This window comes from Onthophagus taurus, chromosome 2 (genome assembly GCF_036711975.1).
Source record: "Onthophagus taurus isolate NC chromosome 2, IU_Otau_3.0, whole genome shotgun sequence".
Classification (NCBI taxonomy): domain Eukaryota; kingdom Metazoa; phylum Arthropoda; class Insecta; order Coleoptera; family Scarabaeidae; genus Onthophagus; species Onthophagus taurus.
The window spans coordinates 784565-797425 of record NC_091967.1 but is presented as its reverse complement, the minus strand read 5'-3'; the positions used below and the strand labels follow the sequence as shown (position 1 = coordinate 797425).

The window sequence follows — 12861 nt, the reverse complement described above, 5'->3', positions numbered from 1 at the left end:
AGAACTAGAATCATTCGGGTTTAGCCGTCTTAAGAGACGTGCGGCTAAATCCGCATATTTTTATTGCACTAAAACTAGAACTAACACTAGATCTAGAACTAGAATCATTCGGGTTTAGCCGTCTTGAGAGACGTGCGGCTAAATCCGAATATTTCTAGTTCTTGGTCTAGTGTTAGTTCTAGTTTTAATTGTTATTTAGCGTTAGATTGTGGTATATTTTTATTGAATGAAAAGTAGAACTAACACTAGACGGCTCTCTTAAGACGGCCGAAAACTCTGGGTTATCACAACGTTTTTCCAAGCAAAACTTTTCCTTTGCAAAACTACTAAATGCCTGTATTATTAAGCTACGTTGCATTTTATGTGGGACAATGCAAGTGCATAGTATTGCGAATTATATGAAATTCTCGGTATATCTTTTTAACATGTATTTTATCGTTTAATAATATCTCGATTTTGTTGAAAATTGATTATGAATTGAGTTTATTTAAGTATGAACATGGTGTAAACATCGAAACAATACATCTGATTATGGTTATGTTTGATTGTTTACGTATTCGCTATTGTGTGTATGATTTAATCGTGATATTAACTTTTGCTTTGAAAGTATTAAATAAATCCTACAACTCAGAGTATACAAGCACAGATTAAATTACAAAGAACCTCCTTTAATTTTTAGAGCAATTAGTTAGATTGCAAATATATTTTCAGCTTATTGCTTCAGGACATATTTCATAATGTATTGTAGTTAAATTAAAATTAAATTTTATTGACATTATCTTGGCACGAAAAATATTATATATCATAACCGCGTATCTAATTGTACACCGAGCTCTGGTTAATAATACATAAATTATAATGGCAGTTAACGCCTCCACGAAGCTTATTAACTGCATATAAAATAAATAGGTTCGACGCCAAATATTTCATTGTATTTCTGGGTACTATAAATACATCGCCGGTTGGTTTCTGGTTAGGAAACAGTCTAAAAGAACTTTAGGCCAGACTTCTTTCAGGAGGGGGAGATTTTCGACAATGGGTTCCATTGTAAACCCAGTATTTGTTAGTGCACCTAATCTCAAGTTCTCCCCGAGGCCGACGCGTTTGCACAAGGTGAATTTTTAACACATCTGCCTGCGCGCCACTTCCTCAAACAATGGTGTTCCGGTGAAGTGTGGTAGAGAGAGGGGAACCTAACGGAAGATTGGTGGAGCCAATTTGAATTTAAAATTCGGTTCTCTAAAAAGTTTTCAATGCTGTATTTCAAATAAAAAAATCATGTTTTCTAAAAACACATTTTATATATGTGTTAAGCTACTTTCTTAAAATTTAAATCTGTCAATGTGTTATAAAATAATAATACTAAAATTTAAGGTCCCTTTTCTGTTGTGATTTATATAAACGTAAAGTATTTGAATCACAATATCATGTGTCTGGTTTTGATTATTTTATACTTATCGTCTTGAAACGATATGATGATAAGGTTGTGGGAAATCTGCGAGAGAATAAGTTTCTTTGAGCGATAGCTTGTGGAGATGGACTCGATCTCTGTGAAATTTATCGCAAAACATAGTTATCGAGTTCATAAGGATGCAGTTTTTTATTCATCGAAGTACACGTAAAGGCCACTGTAGACTTAGGCTCACTTTTACCACCTCTTGATAAATTTAACCAATAGATAAATTGGCACTTAAAACTGCTGTAACCATGGTAATTATCTATCGGTTAAATTTATCAAGAGGTGGTAAAAGTGGGCCTTAGGTCCATTACTACCATCTGTTAGTTAAATTTATCTTATAGATAAACACATATACTAGCTAATCAGAGCGCGTGAAATAGCCGTAACCATAGTAATAATCCCTTAGATAGCTTAACCAGAAGATGGTAGTAACGAGCCTTAGTGTTCTAAATTGATTTAGGGCCGGTTGTACCAACTCCCGATAAACTATCTAACGGATAATTACCATGGATACAGCGGTTTTAAGCGCTCTCATTGGCTAAGGCTCGTTACTACCATCTTTTAGTTAAATTTATCTAATAGATAAACCCATCTACTAGCCAATGAGAGCGCGTAAAATAGCCGTAACTATGGTAAAAATCCCTTAGATAGCTTAACCAGAAGATGGTAAACCAATGCTATCTATCAGTTAAGCTATCTATAAGATACAATTTATCTCGTAGATAACAGGGTCATCCGTACTACCACCTCCATTTATCTCATAGTTAAGAAATCCTTGAGATAATCAAGAAATCTAGGGATTTTTTGGTCTATTATATTAAATTGACAGCTGTATGTGGTCAAAAGACCTACTATTAGGTTTATTCATCGATATTATTCATCGGGAAAATGTGTGAAAAGGCAGTTATTTTTATTTTTACAGGAAATTCAAAAAATGTCTATTGTTATTGGTATCAACGAAATCGTTCATAAGTATGTTCTTTCTGTTATTAATGTTAATGTGTAACTCTTCATAAAGGTCCATCTCTCTCGATTTTTTAAGGTTCTTCAGCAGTTTTATGTTTTCTGCAGGAATGTTGGTATGGATAGCAACATGTTACTTGTTGCATAAAATCGAAGAGTCAGCAACAAACGGTTTGAAGGAGGTACAGCATTATTACTAAAATATTGATGAATTTTACATTAAATAATAACAATTTCTATTTGATTCAAAAGGCGATGAAAACTTTTTTATCTTTTCGCTTCTTCTTATAGGAAATAATTCATTGATTTCTGCAAAAATTTGTTCTTCATCTCCAATGTCGAAGAAATCATCCATGATGATTTTATCTAACGTTAATTATTAATAGTTTTTTATTTACGTTTATACTACTTTTCTTATTTTAACAGAAATAGTAAAACGCTCGAATTTTATACATCAGTATAAATTCTATTTGAGGTTAGGTATCCGCAGTTATCCCTTAGATAGCAACTTATCCGACACCCAATCCACGGGTTACAGATATTTCAAAAGTTATCCCTTGGATAGCGGTTTCTATAAGATAAATGCAGTGGTAGTAACCAATTTTTAAGCTATCCGATAGATAACGCTATCAGCGACTTTATCTATGAGTGGTAGTAGTGGGTCTCAGTGCGCCAATTTATCTATTGGAGTTGGTACAACCGGCCCTAAGAATTGTAGATGTTATTAAAAACATGAATACAATTACAATTTATGTATAATAAAATAGTTAAAAACCTTTAAAATCACTTATAATTGTGTCAATGTGATTAAATTACAAAAATAACTTTCAATCCTTTTCTTTATTTTAAAATATTGGTTTATCGACATTCACGTGACCGAAGAGTGTTAAGTAAAGGTTTGTTTAAATTTTTCTCACGTGCCGGCCGTCCATCTCTCTATATTTGTACAGGCGGCCGCCATCGAACCGGCGATTAACCGCACTGACGCAATTATGAAAGTCTCATATTTGTTTTTTTCTTTACGCTACCAAGTTTCTTAATGAGATGGATGATCGCTTTCAAATTCGAAGGAACCATGTCTTTATTCTCTTCTATTATACGATTCAAATAAATAATATTTTCACAACTCTTCAAAAACTAAACTTTTAATTCGATTTGATAAATTGAAAGTAAACGGTGCATAGAAAGTAAACCATCTATCCATTTACCGTAATCACCATCTCAAGAAATTTACAGTCCCTATCACTTTTCTATACTTTTTAAGACTTCACCAATTTATAACATTTACTTACGGCAATAGAGATAGTTTAAGTACATAAATCATAGTTTACTTCACATTCATGAATATATATCTGAACTAAAGTAACCACGAGAACAAATCTCATATTTTAGAAAATATTTTATCGTTTGCATCTCGAGCGTTGGATAAATCGCCGAATCTTCTGCAGGAAAATAAAGACTAATGCTCCGGAAATAGAAAAATACGCAAAGCGCATACATCAGCGAGTTTTGTAGGAAGCACGGCCCTTAAATAATAAACCGCCACCTATATGCGAGATTAAAATTTACTTCGTCCTATGAGGACTAAGGTTTTGAATCCCTCGAAAGATGTATGAAAAACGACCAACCTGCGATCTGTTGCGCAAACTACGTGATCGGCATTGTTGCCGAGGGGAAAATAGGAGGGCGGAAGTTGTGGTTTGAATCAACAGTTTGCCCTTTTATCGACGAAAACCACACAATGCTATTATTTTGGGTTTTTTGATTACGATTTATCTTTGACAGATTCAATTGCAGCGTCTCGGCTTCACAGGTCCTTGGTTATAAACTTTTTCGATCATTACCAAAACTTCGCAGCTTTAATATATAAATAATTAATTCGAGAATAATTCATTCTTCTTCTGTTGTGACTCATACGGTGTGTTTATATTAAGTTTTTCTATACACACCCTCATCAGTAGTAACGTGATTTAAACGAACAATTTGGCACCGAACAACACACTCAAAATAGCAGCAATAAAGTACACAAGGAATTTTCATTTGCTGCGGACCTCTATAAACTGGGCGTAACTAAAAATACCACAAAGATAATCCACTTGTATTATCTAACAATGATTATAAGAAATCGAGGTAATCATTTTTTAATTCACCATTACCTAACAGACAAGAAGCATTGTGTACTTTAGAACAATGCAACAATTGATTTTTATGCAATCAAAAAATAAAACAATTCAAGCTTTTGATGAGTAGGTATATTTTTGTTTTAATTTGATTTTTTTAGCCACATAAAATTGAACTTTTCATCAATGTGGCGTTACAAAGAGTCGTTCAGTCAGTTCATTCATTCTCAATACCAATAATAATCTGAAATCCGGAAATCTCGGGGTGTTTTATGGGAAAGCAACGTACCCCATCTGCTCCACTACACTCCAGTGAATACGGAGCGTAATTTCGAAAGTCGTTCTTATAGCCCTCTCGTCTCCCTTTTGTGTTGGCCCGTTGCTATAGCCCTTTCATTGCCGAATTTACTACGGAGAGGAAGCGCACGTGGACCATAAAGGCGCCCACCTTATCTGGTTGGTAGGCCATCGATAATGGGAGACGAGGAACAGAGAAAAATTTTTACCGAGAAAACACCCCATGTAAAGTAAATTTACCACGATATACTTTCGCTTTTATGGTGCAAATTGATGTGTCCGCTTGGGGAAGTGTAAATGATGACATACGAGATGGTTTGATAGGTGAGAAAGCAGTTTTCTGTTGAGCTATATTTTTTTTTATAACCCATTTTTATTTAAATCTGTGTCAGAAATTTGAAGAAATATCTCGTTATAACCAGATTAAAAATTATTGATAGTGTTAATTCTAGTTTTAGTTTTTATTCAGTATCAGGTTGTTGTATACCTCGTGTTTCAGCGAGACCGGTCATTAGACGTTTCTGGGGTTCTGGGCAAAATAAAAATTTGAGAATTCAGATTTAAGTATTATCAATTGCGTTCTCTTCGACTAAAATATTTTCAGATTTCTAACACTTCCGGTTATACCGGAAGTCACCACATACTTTATTTTTTTAAATAGAATCTCCAGTATATTTTTACATATTTGGATTTGTCTGCTTTTAAAGTTTATAAATAAGTTAAGGGTTTTCGTTTATTCATATTTCGGATTTTAATTTTTGTTTTACCTTTAGGCCTTTTATTGTTACGTCTTATTATAAATTTTTCTAATATACAATGCGTTTCAAAAGTAACGGATAAATTCGATAAAATCATTACGAACAATTTATAAAAAAATCGCTGAAACGGGTCTAAAGATTTAAATTTTTTGCAATTTTTTGGTGTATATTTTAAATTTTTTCCGCCATTTTCAACGAGTTATGACGTCATCGAAGTTTTTTTTAAATGGAACACCCCATTTTTTATATCGGAATTTGAAAGAGAATTTTTTTCTGAATTATGTGCAATAAATATTAATATCGGTTACATAAGAAAATTTTCGGAAGAAACAGGTTACATAAGAAACATCGGAGAATAGAATGTTTTTAATAAATTCCGTCATTGTTTGGCAGAATTGCACGCGTCGATCAAAATCGTCATCGGAAAGCTCATGCACCAAGTGTACTTTGTAGGGGTGATATTTTCTTTTCTTAAGAAATCTTGATATTGTGCTTCTAGATGTATTTAAATTTGCAGCAATATTGGAGATGTTTGAATGCGGATTTTCCTCTACACTTAACAGTCTTCATTTAAGGCCAATGGACGTCCGGTCTTAGGTTTATCTCGTACATGACCAAGTTCGCGAAATTTACTCTCAATTCGACTTATTGTCGATAGTGATATTGGAGTACGGTTTGGATGTTTTTCGTTAAACATCCAAACGCACGGACTTCGTTATACGTTCGGACTCTATTTCCTATAAGAATCTAGATTCTTTCAGTTTCAGTAAGCGTCATTATTAATTTCTTACTTATTGAACAGTCAATAAATAAAAAATAACCAATAATAGATAAACAATAAGATCAAATAACAGCAAAAAAGTAACAACGAATAGCGATGAATAGCAACAAATAACAACGAATAACAATGAATAACAACAATTAACACAAGAAACTCCACAATACTACTCAAAATAATCTTATTAACGCACAATACACTGTTTCAAATCAAATTTTGACACTTGGAAATTTTAAATCAAAACATTTGGTTGCCATGGTTACGCACGGCTACTACTATTTTTTATATCAAATGAAACTAAGGGAAATAATGAAACTTTAAATTAATTTTTCTCGAAAATTTGCTTATGTAACCGATATTAATATTTATTGTACATAATTCAGACAAAAATTCTCTTTCAAATTCCGATATAAAAAATGGGGTGTTCCATTTAAAAAAAACTTCGATGACGTCATAACTCGTTTAAAAATGGCGAAAAAAATTTAAAATATACACCAAAAAATTGCAAAAAATTTAAATCTTTAGACCCGTTTCAGCGATTTTTTCATATTTGAAATTCATTGTTTCATTTTTGAAACACACTGTATATATATATTTATATATATACAGGTGTCCTATATCTTCCGCATCAGAGTATTATACGGTTGTAGGATACATTATTCTGAAGCTAATAAAAGCTCTAATAAAATTTTTTCGAAATGTTTATAATAACCGCACGGGTATTGTTTAAATAAACTGTTTTTCGTCCAATCAAAATTCATCAAAAGCTTTGAGAAACGCCTTCAGAGATCGGTCCTACCCCCGACCGGTCCGCCGCGCGGTTGTAAAACTAGTTTCGGGACACAACCTGTATATCTTCGAGCAAGAGGTTTTTATCCTTCATCTTAACGCAATTCAGGATTAGTAACTACAAGAAAGAGTTTATTTCTTCGAGATTTTGATTAACGATTAATTAATTCATAATTTTGATTAAGAGTCTTCAACTCAATACATATATGTTTTTTTTTGTTGTTATTGATATAAATTTATTAAGATATCTACCTTTTTTTTTTGAAGTTTTATTAGCAGGTTATTATTATTTGTATTTTATTTTTGGTTTATTGAGTCAAAAGCGATAAGGTTTATAGAAATTGATTTCATAACTTTACTATTCATTATTGAAGATCATCATTGGTATAATATTAGTTATATTATTATTACTATTATTCTGATTAACAAAGTTAATCAACTTTTGAGAACTTTTCAATATAGTTGTTTGAATTTATTATCTCAACATTACTTTTCTTTTGTGTATGTTAGTACTTGTTTCTTTTCCTTTGACATTGGATTCGGACTTGCAGGGTCATAGGTTTGTATTGATAGGTTTCGGTTCTTCACTGAGTTACCGGAGCCTGATCCTATCAATCTGGCCAAAAAATGTAGTAGATAATGCAGCGGAAGAGGTTGCCTTATTTTGAGCCCAGTCCCAACGCCTCAATTCGAGCTGCCAAAGAAGATCTGGGAATCATACTACGAACTTTGTCGCGCTTTTCATGCATAAAAAATAAATTAAGAATTTCTTGATTTGTGTAAATATTATTTCCGTTATTGTTATCGATTTTAACTTTTTTTAGTACTAATATTAAGGGACCTATCAGATAATTACTAGCTACATGCATCAAGTGACGTAACCAAGGCTCTTTGACAAGAATTCATTGAGAAGGCTTGTTTTCCATGGCACACTAGGCTAAATATACTTATGATATGTATGCATTTTCAAAAAACCTTAATTATCTCCCAAACTATTAATGTTAGGTATGGGATATAAAAGATGTAGAATGGGACACCGAAGACGACTAAGTAATAAAATATCGGGGGGTGCCATTAAGTGTGTTCTGAATCCTAAATTGATATCCCAAAAATCGGGTGTTCTCTGGTTTTTTGAACAAATGTCTGCTGAAGCAGATTTTTCTAGAAAAATTCGAATAACTCGAGAACGGCCGAATCAAATAGCAAAACGTAAAGTTATTTATAAACATTGAAAGCAGACAAGTCCAAATATGTAGAAATCTGAAAATATTTTAGTCAAAGAGAACACAATTGTCGAGAACTAAAAACGTGTCTCTTAAGACGGCTAAACGCGAAAGTTTCTAGTTTTAATTTTCGTTCAATGCACTAAAAATCATTCTTATTTTGTTATTTACTTGCGCGAATTTAAAGTTTAGAGTAACGTGTCGAATTAATTCAGTGCGTTCCCCTAACTTCCTTTAGTATAGTCACTTCCTGTTGCACATGGTTTAGACGGATGTTATTTTCTATTACGTATTTAGTTTATTGTTGTAAGCTTTAAACATAAATCTTATGTAATTATAAGAGAAATAATAACGTGAGAATATTTCCTTTAAGAGAACGTTTCAAATAATTTCATCTGGATTTTTAACTTTATTAATTTGATATATGAGGTGATTTCTTAACGAGTTAGTTGTGTCTATTTCTAAGAATAGCAAAGACATTACCTCCGATCATTAGATAAACATCGTCCCCGTAGGATTGCGCCCCAAATTGCCTTGATGGTCCAATTACGTGGAACGGCCGTTTTTCAAACGGGTCGTCCCCTTTAAAGGGTTCCGTCCGCCCGAACGCCCGTTCCCTAACTACTAACTAGATCACGTCCCTTATGGAATTGGCACGACGTGTCCGATTTTCAAGGGGCCACGGAGACGACGACGACGGAGCCGCCGAAGCGTATGGCCTCCGGAGGCCCTTATTTTTATTGGTGACTCCCCGTTCAACTCGTTCCCGATGAAGATGGGCACTTGTTGAATCCGCCGCATTAAGGGATGAACAGCTGGCGTATGCCCTTCGTTCTGGCAGGATTTGCTTTTGTTCTTGCTTGGAGAAAACGTTATTGGATCTTACAAACCAATTGACCGTGCAAAAACGGGCTGCCGACAACGAGATTAGCTTCTCGACTTTATTTACGGTGTTAAATGAGAAATTAGGGTTTCGGAATATTTTAAATAATAAAATAAAATTTAATTAAAATAAAATGAAAATATCAACTTTCATTCAACGTATTTTATGTAATGGGATAATGAAAAGCGCTGTATAAATCTAAATGGTGGTATCAGGTGCATTTATTTATTTTGTATTTTTTTATTTCGTGTATTGAACGTAGCCATGGGGAAAATGGGTACGAAATAATTTCCCTCTACGGACAAATTAAATGTTAAATGATTTGTGCTTGTCGCGGGATCAATCGGGCCCGTTTTTTCGACCACCAGTATTTCCTGCGGCTCGAATTTTATACGCTTGCTACACGAACAAATTAGCTCGCCTCTGTGAAAAAAAAAGCGGATACACTCCCATTTCCGGCGGGCCACGGACTTGTCTCGTTGCTTGTTTATACTCTAGCTATTGGCCCTTTTGTGGCATGCGAAATATTTGTTTTCGATTCTATTTGAACCCACATCGGTTGAAAATCGTAATAGTACTGCATTTTTTCTCTTGTTTTACAGGTAAATTTCAAAGAACATGAAATGGACCATTATTACGTCACTCCTCTACTATCAAAAGTGATGTGGCACAACCTCAAAGGTTACTTCGTGAGTAAACTTTTATATGCGATTAATTTAAAAAATACCAATTTAAGGATTTACTAAGCAATAACTCTTTCGCGAATGCTCTAAATCTCAAGTTTCCTGAGCGACAAATCCATTTTCGTTTAAGCCCCGTTTTCATGGGGGTTTTCTTGAAAGACACAATCACGCCTCTCGTCAACAAAATAAGAATAAGAAAAGAATCATTTGCGCTGCGGGTTACAACCATTTTGCATAAACCCGAAAGTTCACTTTGTATAGTTCTGCGTAGGTTACCGCCAACCCCACCAGTAACTCAACACTAGAACCACCTACGGCGCTTCATCCAGTTACGTTAATGCAAACACGTGTAATGGATTTTTGAATAACATTTCACCCCATACGTCCGTTTCATATGAACTTACACGAGCGCGGAGCGTCGCGACGCCGATATATAGTGCATGCAAATTCGTTGCGTTCGCCTAATGGATTCTAAAAAAAGAAAATCAACGGTAGGGTGGCTTATTTATTTACTTAGTAATTAGGTTTACATAATAATGTAGAAATATGAATATGAAATAATTTTTGTAAGAAGCTTTTCAAAATTAAACTTCTTTCCAAGGCAACATATTTGAGAAGCTTGTTTCCAAAACGTACCAAATCCACGAAATAGAAAATTTGGTAAATTAACTTTTTTCATAATAAAATAAAATAAAGAATTGCACTTTTTTTAATGGATAATTGTTATATTTATGTTCTACCGGTTTCGACTCAACATAGAGTCATCTTCAGAAACGCGTCACAATTTGAACTAAAGCCCTGGTATTACTATTAAGCATTTGTTCGTGATTAAAAAACATTAAGGAAATCAAAAATTTAATAAATGCGCAATTATGGGCGGATGCGATGAGTGATCAATCGTCTGACTTCTTTAGTTAAATTGTGACGCGTTCCTGAAGATGACTCTATGTTGAGTCGAAACCGGTAGAACATAAATATAACAATTATCCATTAAAAAAAGTGCAATTCTTTATTTTATTTTAATACGAATAATGGAAACAAATAATAATTACACCAAAATTTTTTCATAATGTTTGTTTTTGATAATTTAAAATGGGTTTTTGTTTTTTTTTATACATAAAGGGTACCTAAAACAATCTTTTTTTCCAATTCTACAAATCATAGATGAATATTTTCAATTATACACACAAAAACTATTTGGATTTGGTACATTTTGCTAAAAAATGAGGATGTAGTACGATATGGAATAAAAAAACACTGACTACCATTTAGTAAATTTGGATACATTTACTAAAAAAAGAACAAGAAATAATAACTTCATCGTTATCGTTATCTTGAGTGCTGCGTAAAACATTTTGATAATATACAGGGTGTCTCACGTAACTGGTTCGTTATTTGAAAGTTTGGTAGCATGGGTTGTTTATTCGGAACTTTCGATCTAAAATATTTTCAAGATGGGCGCCACTTCCGATCTACCGGAAGTAAACCACAACTTCGTTATTTTAAATGGAATGCTATAGTTTTTATTACACCTTTCAATTATACATAAAAAAATATGTTGACTTTGATAAAAGTTGTTGGTACCTAGCGTTTTTCGTTTTCGAGTTATTTTGATTTTAAGGTTTTTTTGGCAAATTTCACCATGCACTTTAAAACTCTATATCCCAGCCAACGTTCATTCAAAAAAGCTCTAAATTGGCACGATTACTCGTCAGATGCTCTCAAATAGATTGTCACATATTGTATCAGAGTATCCTATATCCTCTCCATATTTAATGGGGAGAAAGTCGAAAATTTTAAATGGAACGCCCTATATTTTATTAGCCTACACGAAAGGAAATTTAATTCATTTTAAAATACCTTTAATTTTGACATTTTGGAAACTTCCGCTTCCTCCTTCTAGAATGATTATGGTTAGGTTTAGACCGTTTATGGATTACGGCTTGTAAGTTCATTACGAACTATTTTCGTTCATAATGTTTCTCTCTATCAACTTTATTTCTTGACTTATGACGAATATTCCAGAAGACAACCATTAATTTTGACATTTTGGAGATTTCCGCTTCCTCCTTCTAGAATGATTATGGTTAGGTTTAGACCGTTTATGGATTACGGCTTGTAAGTTCATTACGAACTATTTTCGTTCATAATGTTTCTCTCTATCAATTTTATTTCTTGACTTAGGACGAATATTCCAAAAGAATACCTTTAATTTTGACATTTTGGAAACTTCCGCTTCCTCCTTCTAGAATGATTATGGTTAGGTTTAGACCGTTTATGGATTACGGCTTGTAAGTTCATTACGAACTATTTTCGTTCATAATGTTTCTCTCTATCAATTTTATTTCTTGACTTATGACGAATATTCCAGAAGACAACCATTAATTTTGACATTTTGGAGATTTCCGCTTCCTCCTTCTAGAATGATTATGGTTAGGTTTAGACCGTTTATGGATTACGGCTTGTAAGTTCATTACGAACTATTTTCGTTCATAATGTTTCTCTCTATCAATTTTATTTCTTGACTTATGACGAATATTCCAGAAGACAACTATTAATTTTGACATTTTGGAGATTTCCGCTTCCTCCTTCTAGAATGATTATGGTTAGGTCTAGACTGTTTATGGATTATGGCTTGTAAGTTCATTATGAACCATTTTCGTTCATAAAGTTTCTCTCTATCAATTTTATTTCTTGACTTATGACGAATATTCCAGAAGACAACCATTAATTTTGACATTTTGGAGATTTCCGCTTCCTCCTTCTAGAATGATTATGGTTAGGTCTAGACTGTTTATGGATTATGGCTTGTAAGTTCATTATGAACCATTTTCACATTTTCACAACTGTCAACATTCCATAGCTTTCTAATAAAAAAACCTGTATTTCGTGCATGTTTTAATAAATT

General features: G+C 33.3%; 1 protein-coding gene across 4 annotated transcripts in view; it reads left to right on the top strand.

Moving 5' to 3' along the window:
• LOC111421673 (polypyrimidine tract-binding protein 1 heph) overlaps positions 1-12861 on the top strand; it is a 304079-nt gene that overhangs the window by 78800 nt on the left and 212418 nt on the right. Inside the window, exon 2 of one of the 4 annotated variants that reach the window (XM_071201571.1) lies at positions 9873-9959. The exons of the other annotated variants lie outside the window; for them this stretch is intronic. The gene's annotated coding sequence lies outside the window, so the exon portion shown is untranslated. The remainder of the gene's footprint in view (positions 1-9872; positions 9960-12861) is intronic. 4 annotated transcript variants of the gene reach the window in all.